The sequence below is a fragment of the Musa acuminata genome, chromosome BXJ1-10 (genome assembly GCF_036884655.1).
Source record: "Musa acuminata AAA Group cultivar baxijiao chromosome BXJ1-10, Cavendish_Baxijiao_AAA, whole genome shotgun sequence".
Taxonomy (NCBI): Eukaryota; Viridiplantae; Streptophyta; class Magnoliopsida; order Zingiberales; family Musaceae; genus Musa; species Musa acuminata.
The window spans coordinates 8522053-8536337 of NC_088336.1; positions in this window are offsets into that span (position 1 = coordinate 8522053).

Genomic DNA, 14285 nt, shown 5'->3' on the forward strand with positions numbered 1-14285 from the left:
GGGCTTCTAAACCCTAACTCCTAATAGGACTCTTACTTAAGACTCCTACTTCTAACCAACTCCTAATAGGACTCCTACTCAAGACTCCTACTTCTAACCAACTCCTAATAGGACTCCTACTCAGGACTCCTATTCTTTTACAACTCCTTATTCTTCATTAAGAAATAACCTCCTAACCCTAGTCGACCGCTTCACCTCTTTAATAGGGGTCGGCTTAGGTAGGTTTTACATGAATGTCCCTCTTAATTAGGACTCTCCTAGCTAGAGTCCTAACATTCCCTCACTAACCCCCAAAGTTTGTGCAATAAAGACCTTATCCTCAACGTAAGGGCTCATATATACTTTACTTTTTGCATGATTTAACTGAAGTCCAGAAACCATACCAAAGTCATTCATAATAGTAGCCAGGTTCTTTACTGAAGTTGGATCATTTTGGAGAAAGATAAGTAAATCATCTGCAAATGTTATATGTGATATATGAATAGAGCCAGCATTGGGTACCTTAATGCTGCCATTTAAGACTGCATGTTCCAACATACAGCTAAGTCCTTCCATCGCAATAGTAAAGAGATACGGAGAGAGTGGATCACCTTGTCGGATGTCATTCGTGCTCCCAAAAAAACCAATAGGTGAGCCATTAAAGAGTATCGAAAACTTTGGAGTTTCCAGGCAAGATTGAATCCAATTAACCCATTGCTATGGGAAATTGATATCAAGGAGCATCTTATAGATAAATTTCCTATTAACTGAATCAAAGGCTTTCCGTAAATCAGCTTTAAAATATATTTTTGTCCCTCTTGCTTTTGAATGCAAATCTTTGACCAAGTCATTAGCAAGCAAAATGTTATGATGTATACTTCTCCCTTTGATGAAAGCAGCTTGATTTGGGCTAATGATCTTGTGTATTACCTTTTGCATTCTATTTGCTAATACTTTGGAGATGATCTTGTAAATAAAGTTGCATAATGATATGGGTCGATAGTTCTCTAGTGAATCAGCCCCTGCATTCTTCAGAATTAAAGAAATAAAGGTGCAATTCATCTCTCTAAGAATATGACCTGAAGAGAAAAAATGTTGGCAAGCCTTGATCACATCATTTCCAATAATAGACCAAGCAGTTTGGTAAAATTCAGCTAACCATTGTTAACCATACTCAAGAAGTGAATCTGGATAAACTGTTAACCATTCATGATTAATCAAACACCTATCAAGTCGAGCCATTATTTTTCTGTTAGCAGCACCTTGATTACTCCAGGAGAGCCAATTACCCACAGATTTCATATCAAACAAAGCTGCAGTGTCAATGTAATCATTAAAACTTTGAAGCTGGCTTTCTGAAAGTTGTCTACCCCCCTCTTTTTCATTTGTGTACCGAACAGTGTTAAAGTCTCCAAGAACAATCCAAGGTACATTGAGACAGCCATTTGCAATATTAGTCAGGTCAGACCAAAGAGTATTTCTTTCTTGCATACTATTTGAAGCATATATACCAGTGAGATTGAATTGACAGCCATTCTTTTTGTCCTCTACCTTAAGATGAATGAATTGATCAGTAGTAGAAATAAACCAAGCATTAATAGAGTTAGGATGCCATAAGACCCATATTCTACCAAAAGTTTCATTTGAGTCATTGGTAAACAGTTCTGCGTCCGGCCATATTAAATTCTTTTGAGCTTGAACGCGTGATTGTTTAATTTTCGTTTCTACTAGAATAACAATATCACATGCGGCAGACTTGATTATTCTGTTGAGCTCCCGACATTTCTCCGGCTTATTAAGTCCGCGAACATTCCAACATGTTATCTTCATCAGTAATAAAGAAATGAAAAAGTGGTAAGGTATTCATCCTACGACTTTGGATGGACTGTACCATCCTTTTTCTTATCCTTCGGTTTTGTATTTTCCTCCCGCACAATATCCTTACCTTTTATGGCTTTATTCCTATATTTATCCACTTCATCTACAGCTTGCAGATTTTTAAACTTTAAAATACCTTGAATCATGTGGTCTTGATTGGCAGGGTTTGTCGAAGCACGATAAGATTGTTGCAGCACAATATCCTGGATAGTACTTGTTGGAGTAGCCTGGCTAGAGAGGTTTGTTGGGGCATGAGTTTGTTGAGACAGAATATCCTTGTTGGTGATGTTTGTTGTGACTTGAGTTTGTTGAGGAAGAATATCCTTGCTGGCGAGATTTGTTTGGGCCTGAGTTTGTTGAGTTATTGTGGACGGATCCAATGATATTGGAAGAGATGAAGTTCCTGACTTATGTTTCTCCTGTCCACTAGTACCAAGGGAAACCTCTGTTGTGGAAGGCTTCGACATTATAGGAAGAGATATAGTTTTGGATTTGTCCTTCTGTCCGCGGTGCTGTCCTTGCGAATCGGAATGCTCAATAGTCTTCGCCACCATCGGTGCTACTGCCATTAGAGAAGACTCGCTTTGTTGCTGAGGCGCTTGACGTGGTCGATAGACCTTTGTGATTTGTTTTGGAGTTTGCTGACAAGCTCCATTTGCATGACCAAAAGATAAGCAATACTGACATCGTTGTGGCTTCCAGGAATATGAGACATGTACCTTCCGAGTTTTCCCGTCAAGATCACGATAGAAAACCTCATTTGGAAGATCTTCGTCGGAAGAAACCAGTACACATGCTCGTGCAAATGCTAATCTCGTATGAGCAGCTATTGCTTTGTCGATGTAGAGTGGCTGTCCCAGAGTGCTGCATAACTTTGCAATAAAACGTCGACTCCAAAGATGTAGAGGAAGACCTTGAAAGGATACTCATAATGGAATAGACTATAGGCTATCTAACTCCAAACGGACATCAGGAGACCAGCGTCGTAGAATCATTGGATGGCCGCGAATAGTCCAAAATCCTTCGAGGACCCGTTGTAAATCTTCTTCAGAGTATAACTTGCAAACAAAGAATCCGTTCTCCAGCATATGAAGATCAAATGACGATATTCCCCATCGAGTTTTGATAAATGAGGATAGTGGGAAATAAGATGTTTTGAGACCTACCACATAGCCAACAATCGCCATAGACCATGTCTCAATAAGCTCTGCTGAATCAGCAGTCTCGTATACAGCAATCTTCTTATCAGCCTGAACTTCTGGAGTAAAGAATTCCAAGCTTAGATCCGGACTTCCAACCGGTGCCTTGAAGAGGCTAGTCCAAGGCCTAGGGTCATTGGAAATGAGGGCAGGCTGCCGCGATCTAGAGCGCGACCTACTTCGATGCTGTTTCGTCGAAGGAGTTTCTCTCTGGAGAGGATATGAAGGAGGAGCCAATTGAGGGGTAACGGTAGGGAGTCTTACCATCGTATCAACCCTCCCGCCACCGTCGCCAGCCCTAGGGGCCGTCGCTGCCATGTTTGATCCCTCTTCTGGTCGCCGCTATAGAATCGTCTCCATAGGGAAAAGCCACCGTCGTAGTATATTAGATCGCCGCTACAATACCGTCGCCCTAGGGAGATCTGGTCGCCGCTATAGTATCGTCGCCCTTGGGGAGAAAGCCAACGCTGCAGGAGTCAGATCGCCCTAGGGAGATCTCGTCGCCGCTACAGTGTCGTCGCCACTACAGTACCGTTGCTGCTACAGTGTCGTCGCCGCCGCTACAGTACCGTCGCCCTTGGGAAACAGCCAACGCTGTAGGAAATCAGATCGCCGCTACAGTGTCGTCGCCCGTCGCCCGTGGGAGAAAGCCGACGCTGCAGGAGTCAGATCGCCCTAGGGAGATTTGGCCGCCGCTACAGTGGTCGCCCTAGATCTGGTCGCCGCTACAGTGGTCGTCCAAGATCTGGTCGCCGCTACAGTGTTGTCGCCGCTGCAGGAGTCAGATCGCCCTAGGGAGATCTGGCCGCCGCTACAGTGGTCGCCGCTACAGTGGTCGCCCAAGATCTGGTCGCCGCTATAGTGTCGTCGCCGCTGCAGGAGTCAGATCGCCCTAGGGAGGTCGCCCTAGATCTGGCCGCCGCTACAGTGGTCGTCGCTCCAGTTCTTGAAATTCTTTTAGGATTGATTGCATGATTTTCGGTGTCTCCTTATGCTGTTCGTTCTCCTCTACTACCATTAGGGCCAAAACATGACCGCCCTTGTCCAATTCATATCTGCATTCTCTATAAGAAATAAAAGCACTAACTTCCTTCTTTGGCGCACTGATTTCGGAAGGTTATAATGGAGCTAAGATAATATTCTTTTCATTCACTTTAAAAGAATAAGTATGTTTATAACCATCATACAACACTCTTCTATCATAATGCCAAGGTCTTCCCAATAGTAAATGACAAGCATCCATAGGGGCAACATCACACCACACTTTATCTTTATAATACTTGCCAATAGAAAATGAAACTAAACATCTTTTAGTTACCTTGATGTCATTTCCTTTTTGCAACCAACATAATTGGTTTGGATGTGGATGAGGGATCGTATCCAACTTCAGCTTCTGCACCATCTCCAAAGAAACCACGTTCTCAAAACTGCCACTGTCGATGATTACCAAGCATACTTTGCCAAGCGAAGTGCATTTAGTGTGAAATACATTTTTTCTCACCCAACTTTCATCGTCGGCTACATATAACACTTGTAAACTACGTTGCAATACAATAGACAAACCATGATCAGCATAAGTAATCTCTTCCTCATCATCATCGTATTTTGGTTCATCGTCAGCTTCATCTTCGCCTCCATCACTATGATCTTCAACCAAAGTTACAATCCTCATATTTGGACAATCCGAAGCAATATGCCCAAAACCATGACATTTGAAGCATTTTCGGCCACTTGGGGTGGAAGAATTAGGTGTTTTTTTGTTGCCAGCAGACTCTTCACCCTTTTCTTGCACCTTTGATATCACCTTGCTTTGGACAGTAGGCTTGGAACTTCCTCCTTTTGTGTAGTCTTCTTTTGAGCCATACCGAAAACTCTTTTCAAACTTCTGTTGCTTTTCAACTTTTAATGCCAACTTGCTCACATCATTTAAAGACCAATATGGTTGTAGCTGAACAACTTTAGCAATCTCATACTTCAAACCTCCTAAATATCTTGCAATTGTTTGCTCTTCCGGTTCCGCAAGCTCTCCTTTTAACATCAAATTATCAAATTCTGCAGTGTACTCCTCCACACTAAGATCTTTTTGCTTGAAATCATGTATTTTGAGAAAGATCTCTTGTCTATAATTATCAGGTAAATATTTTCTCTTTAGCTCCCTTTTCATTTTCTCCCATGTAACGATCTTACTCTTCCCCTCACATTCTCTTTGTTTCTTCAGATTTTCCCACCAAAAAGATGCATTCCGCCTGAGTTTGAGTGCCACAAGTTTGACCTTCTTTTGTTCTGGTGGTTCATGAAAATCGAAGATTCTTTCTACTGTATTAAGCCAATCGATAAAGTCATCAACATTTATTTTCCCTTCAAATTCTGGAATATCAAATCTGGGATTATATTTATTCTACCACTCGTCTTGGACTTCATTTCTTCTCCGACATCTTCTCGAATCCCTTGGAAGAGGTGTATCATCATCAGAAGTAAACTCTCGAGCTTCATTTTCATGATGGTTATGTCTACTTTGAAGTTCGTCGATTATCTCATTTTTTTCTTGTAGGCTACGCAGCAATTTTCGTAGCTGCAGCCTCAACGACTCAGCGTCATCTTCGTGAACGCTACCTTCACCAACTACATCTTTTCCATTCCGCCTTGCCATGATCTCTAGCCTTTAGCTCTGATACCAAAACTGATACCGGGGAGGGTAAAAATGCAGAATGGATTTCCAAATAACACCGATGGAAAATTTGTTCAGATAGAAAATGTCACAGTAGAAAAGGAAGAACTGATACCAGAAGCACTAACGAAGCAGCTTAGATACAAACGAAAAGTAGCTCACCACCCAACGGAAATTAAACGAGGATACAGAACTAGAAAATAAAAGACTCACCACTCAAGGACGCATCCAAAAGATACAGAGTTTAAGGGGTTCTCTAAGAGCTTCTGCCCAGATATCATCAGTTTCTAAAATTCCTTTCTAAGTCCTAAACACCAAAATAAATACTAGTGCATGAAACAACCCTTCATGCATAGGGAATTTCGAAATTAAGTGTTTACAGCTTCTAACCAACTATTTTAATGCACTCATTAGTAATGAAGAAATGTTCACAGCTGCCAACCAACTCCTTTAATGCATTCCTTTGTCTTGAAGAAAAGCACCTTGAAACAGCTTTAACTTTGTGCAGAGAATATGCTGATGAGCTGTCATTTTTTAGTGTGCTGAAATAAAGATTATGAGGCATCATTATTGATTGAAAAAGATACTAGATCATAATCAAGGCTCATATAATCAGATTGTAGTAAATTAGACACTCCCGTGTCAATTGTTTGTGTGTTGACATTCAAAGATTCTATTACATCTCTCCTTCCACATCCTCCAAATAGCGCATCTGAAAGTAACCTTTGCCAGTTGTGTAAGTGACCCTTTTCTTGAGAAACATTGCATAAGGTCGCCTAGTTCTTGGTGCAAGTTTGGTTGCGGCAGTCTATTGAGTTCAAATCGCTGGAGAATCTCCTTCCATATCCATTTTGTATAATTACAAGCAAAATAAAGGTGGTCAACAGTTTCTTCTTGTTGCAAACAAAGGGAGCATCGGTTAACATGATAGATACCTCTTCTTTTCATATTGTCTATTGTAGGTAGTTTATTGAGAAGGGCCTGCCATGTACATAAGGAGTGTCTTTGTGATCCCGGTCGATCCCATGTCCAACTGCTTGGGACCCACTTGTTATTTCTTTGTCTAATTTGATTCCATACGGATGTGGCACTAAATTTGTCATTGTCATGAGGCCAAATAAGTATATCTGAAGAGTTGTTCCTGATTGGAATAGCTATGATAGTCGGCCAAAGTGATAACATTTCGGGAGAAATAGGATTAGGGAGACACCAGGTACCGTTAGCAATGAACTCGGAAACCTTCCAATCTTTGGGAGCCCCAAGATCTTTTCGTATTCTGTCGCCATAGAATTGAAATATACTCTTCCCATTCACCCAAGGATCGTACCACATATTAGTACTAGTTCCAGAAGAGATTGCATAAGAAATGTGTTTGATTAGCCAATTCCTTGCCTTTAAAATTTCTTTCCAAGTTGAAGAGTGGTATGTTCTTGTTGAAATTTCCCAGATTGATTCCTTTGAAAGATACCTAGCAGAAACCCATTGTGACCATAAGGAACATTTGTTTTGCAAAAGATCCCACAATTGTTGTACCAGGCATGCTTGATTCCAATCTCTAGTATTTCACAAGTTTAGCCCCCCTTCATCTTTCGGTTTGCAAATGCTATCCCAATTTACCATATGCATTGCCTTATCATTTGTGCCATTCCAGAAGAAGTTCATTAATAACCGTTCAATATCTTGAAGAAGTCCAGCAGGCAGAAGAAATGCATTACACCAATATATAGAGTAGGAGTGCAATACAGAACGGATGAGTTCGAGTCGTCCTGCTTTTGATAGAAGCCTATTTTTCCAAGAAGAAATTCTATTCTTTATTTTTTGTAGGATAGGCTGACAGTGGGTTTTGTGAATGCCAATGGATATGAGCGGGAGACCCAAATAAGGAACTGGCAGGCTTCCCTCACTAACCCCCAAAGTTTGTGCAATAAAGACCTTATTCTCAACGTAAGGGCTCATATATACTTTACTTTTCGCATGATTTAACTGAAGTCCAGAAACCATACCAAAGTCATTCATAATAGTAGCCAGGTTCTTTACTGAAGTTGGATCATTTTGGAGAAAGATAACTAAATCATCTGCAAATGTTATATGTGATATATGAATAGAGCCAGCATTGGGTACCTTTATGCTGCCATTTAAGACTGCATGTTCCACCATACAGCTAAGTCCTTCCATCGCAATAGTAAAGAGATACGGAGAGAGTGGATCACCTTGTCGGATGCCATTCGTGCTCCCAAAAAAACCAATAGGTGAGCCATTAAAGAGTATCGAAAACTTTGGAGTTTTCAGGCAAGATTGAATCCAATTAACCCATTGCTGTGGGAAGTTCATATCGAGGAGCATCTTATAGATAAATTTCCTATTAACTGAATCAAAGGCTTTCCGTAAATTAGCTTTAAAACATATTTTTGTCTCTCTTGCTTTTGAATGCAAATCTTTGACCAAGTCATTAGCAAGCAAAATGTTATGATGTATACTTCTCCCTTTGATGAAAGCAGCTTGATTTGGGCTAATGATCTTGTGTATTACCTTTTGCATTCTATTTGCTAATACTTTGGAGATGATCTTGTAAATAAAGTTACATAATGATATGGGTCGATAGTTCTCTAGTGAATCAGCCTCTGCATTATTCGGAATTAAAGAAATAAAGGTGCAATTCATCTCTCTAAGAATATGACCTGAAGAGAAAAAATGTTGGCAAGCCTTGATCACATCATTTCCAATAATAGACCAAGCAGTTTGGTAAAATTCAGCTGGAAATCCATCTGGACCTGGGCTTTTGTGCTTTGGTGACTTAAAGACAACACATACAATTTCGTCGTCAGTAATTGGGGCATTGAGGATTGAAATAGCTTCCGAATCAAGTTTTCTAGTCGGCTCCACATGAATGTTACGTCAGAAATTTTTTTGATTAAATTAGATATCCTTGCTGTCATATAAACTATGATTTTGCTATCAATTCCCTCCTCAATTATCTCAAGTTTTTTGTGGAAATTACGTCAAGAAACCGTTGTTTCTTCGACGACAATTCTACTCTTACAAGACAGCACATACTTGCTGCAACTTCCACTGATTTATATCAAACCTTTGCTACCATCTACCACAAATCAAAAACATTCATCCATAGCCCAAAAACTCCACTAAACCACACCCTTAAACTACACCCAAAACAACCATAAAACAAGCCTAAATCATAGCCTACATCCATCGATCCACCAATCCTTTCTCAACTATCACTTCTCTCAACTATACATGCCTTTAACCTGACAACAAAAGAGAGATCTTAATATCATAGATTTGGAGGCATATATGTTAGAACCCTTGCAGATTCTAAACTTGGGGTTGATCTCTTTAGGGGATCGGCCTCCTTGGAACTCTATAAGGGTTCCTCCCTCCAAGTTGCTGCTCAAAGGCTGCAGAAAAGATTCATCTATTCCTTGAGAAAAGAGAAGGAATACATGGCTATTTATAGGGCTTCTAAACCCTAACTCCTAATAGGACTACTACTTAAGACTCTTACTTCTAACCAACTCCTAATAGGACTCCTACTCAAGACTCCTATTCCCTTACAACTCCTAATTCTTCTCTAAGAAAAAACCTCCTACATGAATGCCCCTCACAATTAGGACTCTCCAAGCTAGAGTCCTAACAGAATGTCTCTCTCAATTAGGACTCTCCTAGCTAGAGTCCTAACATTTTTACATGATTGTCCCTCTCAATTAGGACTCTCCAAGCTAGAGTCCTAACAGACCCGCCCTCTTCAAATCAGCCTTGTCCTCGAGGCTGATGATTCATGAATTCTGGGAATTTGATCTTCAAGTCGTCATAGTTCTCCCAAGTGGCATCTTCTTTTGGTAGGTTCGCCCACTGTATTAGCACTTCATTAGTGGGTCGTCGTCGTCGAGTCACGATCCGTCGATCAATAATGGCACTTGGCTGGGTCTGGAGTTCTCTTTGGGTAGTCATATTTGGTGGGTGGCTTTGGGCTGTCTCCAAGCACCTGTTTAAAACTTCTGGTTGGCTGTTGGTTGGTGGGTGATATGTCGTACTCCTTTTCAATTTAGTACCCTGCATATAGAATAACTTTGTCCAAAATCTGCTATTGAAGATGCAAGTAGAATTTGTCACAAGCACAATGCGTCCCTTATAGTGTAATTCTTTTGAGTCCCAATTGTAATGAGCCATGGGGCTTGGTGCTTCCTCCAATTTTTTTATAATCTTACTAGTATCTGAATCTTCCTGCCATTTCATCTTAATATCCTCAAGGAAGTCGCTGGTCGGAAGTGAAACGGTCGAAACTTCAACTTGCTCAGGTAGCTGCGAAAGCGCATCTGCAAGAACATTCTCTTTCCCCTTTTTGTAAGTTATTTCAAAATCAAATCCAAGAAGTTTTGTTACCCATTTTTGCTGCTCGGGAGAAGATATCTTCTGCTCCAAGAGATATTTTAGGCTTTTATGGTCGGTCTTGATTTGAAAGTATCGCCTGATCAAGTACAATCTCCACCTCGTTGCTGCGCGCACAATGGCGAGCATCTCCTTATCATATGTTGACATATTTTGATCGGAGGGAGATAATGCCTTGCTAGTGTATGTGAGTGGTCGACCATCTTGCATGAGAATGGCTCCAATTCTGACTCCAGATGTGTCAGCCTCAATAATGAAGGGTCGGTTGAAATCTGGTAGTGTTAGCACCGGCATCGTCGTCATAGCTGCCTTAAGTTTGTCGAAGGCAGCGGAGGCTCTGTCCAACCATTGGAAGACATCTTTTTCTAGTAAAGAAGTAAGTGGTGCACTGATCTTTCTGATATGGCAAAAAATGGTAAACCCCACTCCCGGCGACGTCCCCCGCACGTGGACAGGCGCGGCGCCCCAGGGAGAGCAACGAGGGCGATGGTCTGCGTCCGGACGTTAGCTTCACTGAGCCCACAGTCCCTCAGTTGACCCAGCACAGTGGGACGAGACAGGAGTAGGTAGCGGTTGAAGCTCGCCCATACCCTGCGATTCCCCATTCCCATACGCAAGGTCCTCGGCGATGTCGGACGCCATCAGAGATGCGGCCCCGACCGACGGGAGGGCGCGCCCGATAATGCCGAGTTCCCCCTATAAACGCCCTCGGGCCAGAGGGAAGAAGGCAGGCTGAAATCCCCAAACAATCGCCACCGCATCTCTCTAACTTAATCGTCGGAGGGGTCGGGTCAAGGGGACCCGACCTTTGTGCAGGTATCAAGCCGAGGACTCCCGTTCGGGATACGCAGCCAAGGAGCCCCCACCCGGAGGAAGTCGCTGCATCGCCCCGAGTCCGAGGCCGCCCCGACCACCCCGGAGGAGACGAGCATCGCCCCAGGGAGGTCCCCGCCATTCGGACCCCCGAACGAGCCGAGACGACCTCTCGGGTCACGGCTAAGAAAAAAAGGTGTTTGCACTAACATAATGGCGCTAGAAGGAGGGCCGGTCCGAATGTCAAGCGATCAACAGGCCCACTCTGACGAACCCCCAGCCGTCCGGTCGCACCCGACCGACGCGGCGGAAGAACATCCCCAACAGGAGGGGGTTCGGGACGAGCGCCCCACTACGATCTCGGAGCGCTATTGGCGATTGTTCAACGATCCGGGTCTATCGCCGCCCATCGCCAATCCCGGTGGCCCGTCACCCGTGCCACCCGAAGCCTTCTACGACCTCACGCACCAGGTCCGGGCTCTTACGGGAGTGATGCAGACCATCATCCCGCTGGTCTCCCCCCCCCGACGTCTTCACACTCGACTCTACCTCCACCACGGCAACGGCCCGCCGCTCAAAACCCCGCGCCGCTCCCCGAGTCTCCCGCTTCGCCTCCGGTCCAATCGACCCAACCCGGGAGCCGAGGAGCGGAGGAACCGGCGGCGCACCCGACTCCCGCAGCCCCGCTTTCCGACCCGGCCGAGGGCCTGTGGGCCCAGCTACGCCTCGTAGGCCGCCGGCTAGACGAGGTGCAGCGTGAGGTTCGCCGAACCAGGGGAGACACGGGGGCCGAACAACACCAGGGGTCCCCCTTCACCCCCGAGATTCAAGAGCAAGTAATCCCGCCGCATTTCCGGCTCCCGTCATTAGATGCCTATGAGGGCGCCACTGACCCGGCGGACCACGTGGCCGCTTTCCGCGCCCAAATGGCGCTATACGGGACCTCCGACGCCCTGATGTGCAGGGCGTTCCCGACAACCCTGCGGGGCCCGGCCCGAGCGTGGTACATCAATCTGAAGACCGCGACCATCGCCTCTTTCGACCAATTGGCCAGGGACTTTGAGCTTAACTTCCTGGCTTATGCCAAGCCGAAACCGTCGGTGGCGATGCTCCTCGGGCTCAACCAGAGGGAGGATGAGCCCCTCTCTCACTTTGTGAACCGCTTCACCGCACAAATCCGCGGGCTGTCTGATGCTCATCCTTCTTTGATGATGCAGGCATTCATGATGGGCCTGCGCCCTACCCGATTCTTTTGGTCTCTGGTGGAACGACCCCCCACTTCGGTCCCCGAAATGTTGCAGCGTGCGAACCAGTACATTGCGGCCGAGGCCTGGATGGTCGGGAAGCGCGACGAGCACAAGAGGGTCAAGCCAGAGCAGTCCCAACAACAACAGCCTGCTACCTCCCGGCGCAGGGCCGGCGGCCTCAACGATGCGGTACCTAGGTCCCCTCCCCCGGGCCTGAACTCCTCTCGGACCGAAATATTTCTCCATATTAAGGAGAAAGGCCTTCTCAAAGACCCCTACCCGATGAGGAGCCCGCGCGAACTCGCGGACCGCTCTAAATACTGCCGTTTCCACCGACAGCCCGGTCACGACACCGAGGAATGTCGAGAATTAAAAAGGCAAATTGAGGAGCTCATCCGCCGAGGGCACCTCGGCTCATACCTCTGACCAGATAAAGAGCTCTCGCCACGCCCGGAGGGCCCCATCGAGCGGCACATAGAGGTCATAACCGGCGGGCCGGCGTCCGGAGGAAGTTCCATGGCGGGTGGAAGGGCGTGCGCCAGGGCCTCCCGAGCTGAAGCTTCCAAACCCGCAAAAGGCCCCGAAGTCACCTTCCCGACCGGGGAACCTGAACCACCCGAACATGATGACGCATTGGTGATATCAGCCAGAATAGCCAACGCGCAAGTGGGGAGGATCATGATTGACACTGGAAGCTCGGCCGATATACTTTATTGGGACGCCTTCCAAAAGCTCGGCCTGGTAAAGGAGAACATGAAGCCGGTATGCTCAACACTCACGGGGTTCACCGGCGCCTCAATCTCGTCACTAGGGGTCATCACCCTGCCCCTAACTTTGGGAGTCTTCCCGAAGGCAAAAACGGTGATGACCTCCTTTCTGGTGGTCGACCTCCCCACGGCATACAACGCCATCCTGGGACGGCCAACCCTCAACAAGACCCGAGCCGTCATCTCAACTTACTACCAAACCATCAAGTTCCCAACCCACGATGGGGTCGGGGAAGTAGCGGGGAACTCCTGGGAGTCCAGGCGCTGCTACTTGACCGCTGTGTCATTAAACAAGAGAGCGAGGGTCCAATCCCCGCTGGAAGACCCCCGGGAGGGAAAAAAACCGACCCCCCACCCCGGGCCGAAGGAATCCACCATTGACCTGCCACTGATCGAAGGAAGGCCCGACCAAACGGTCAAAATCGGGTCGGGATTGCCCGAACAAGAACAACGGCAGCTCGTCGGCCTTCTGCAAGCCAACGCCGACATCTTCGCTTGGACCCCAGCTGATCTAGCGGGAGTCCACCCGGATGTCGCGCTGCACCACCTGAACATCTCGTCCGACGCCCGCCCGGTGAAACAGAGGCCCAGGCGGCAGGCCCCGGATCGGCAACTGGCCATCCGAGAAGAAGTCAACCGGCTTCTGGCGGCCGGTTTCATAGAAGAGGCAAGGTACCCACAGTGGCTCTCCAATGTAGTCCTTGTCAAAAAACCTAATGGAAGCTGGCGAATGTGCGTTGACTACACCAGTCTCAAGAATGCTTGCCCAAAAGATTGCTACCCCCTGCCGAAGATCGATCAGCTAGTCGACGCCACGGCCAGCCACGCCCGACTCTCGTTTATGGACGCCTTCTCCGGGTACAACCAAATCCGGATGGCACTCGAAGACCAAGAACACACCGCCTTCCTCACCGAGCAAGGGATATATTTTTACAAGGTTATGCCGTTCGGGTTAAAAAATGCCGGAGCAACCTACCAGAGGACGGTGAACAGGATGTTCGCCCACCAGATTGGACGAAACATGAAGGTATATGTCGACGACATGATCGTAAAGAGCCGAACGGCGGAGGCCCATCCTTCCGACCTGGCTGAAACATTCGACACTCTGCGGAAATTCGGCCTGCGCCTCAACCCCGCCAAGTGCGCCTTCGGCGTGACCTCGGGAAAATTCCTCGGATTCATCATACACGAGAGAGGGATTGACGCCAACCCGGAAAAGATACAGGCCATTATTAACATGCAGCCTCCTCGGACGATCAGAGACCTACAGCGCCTTAACGGGAGGCTAGTCGCTTTATCACGTTTTCTCTCCCGATCGGGAGATCGATGC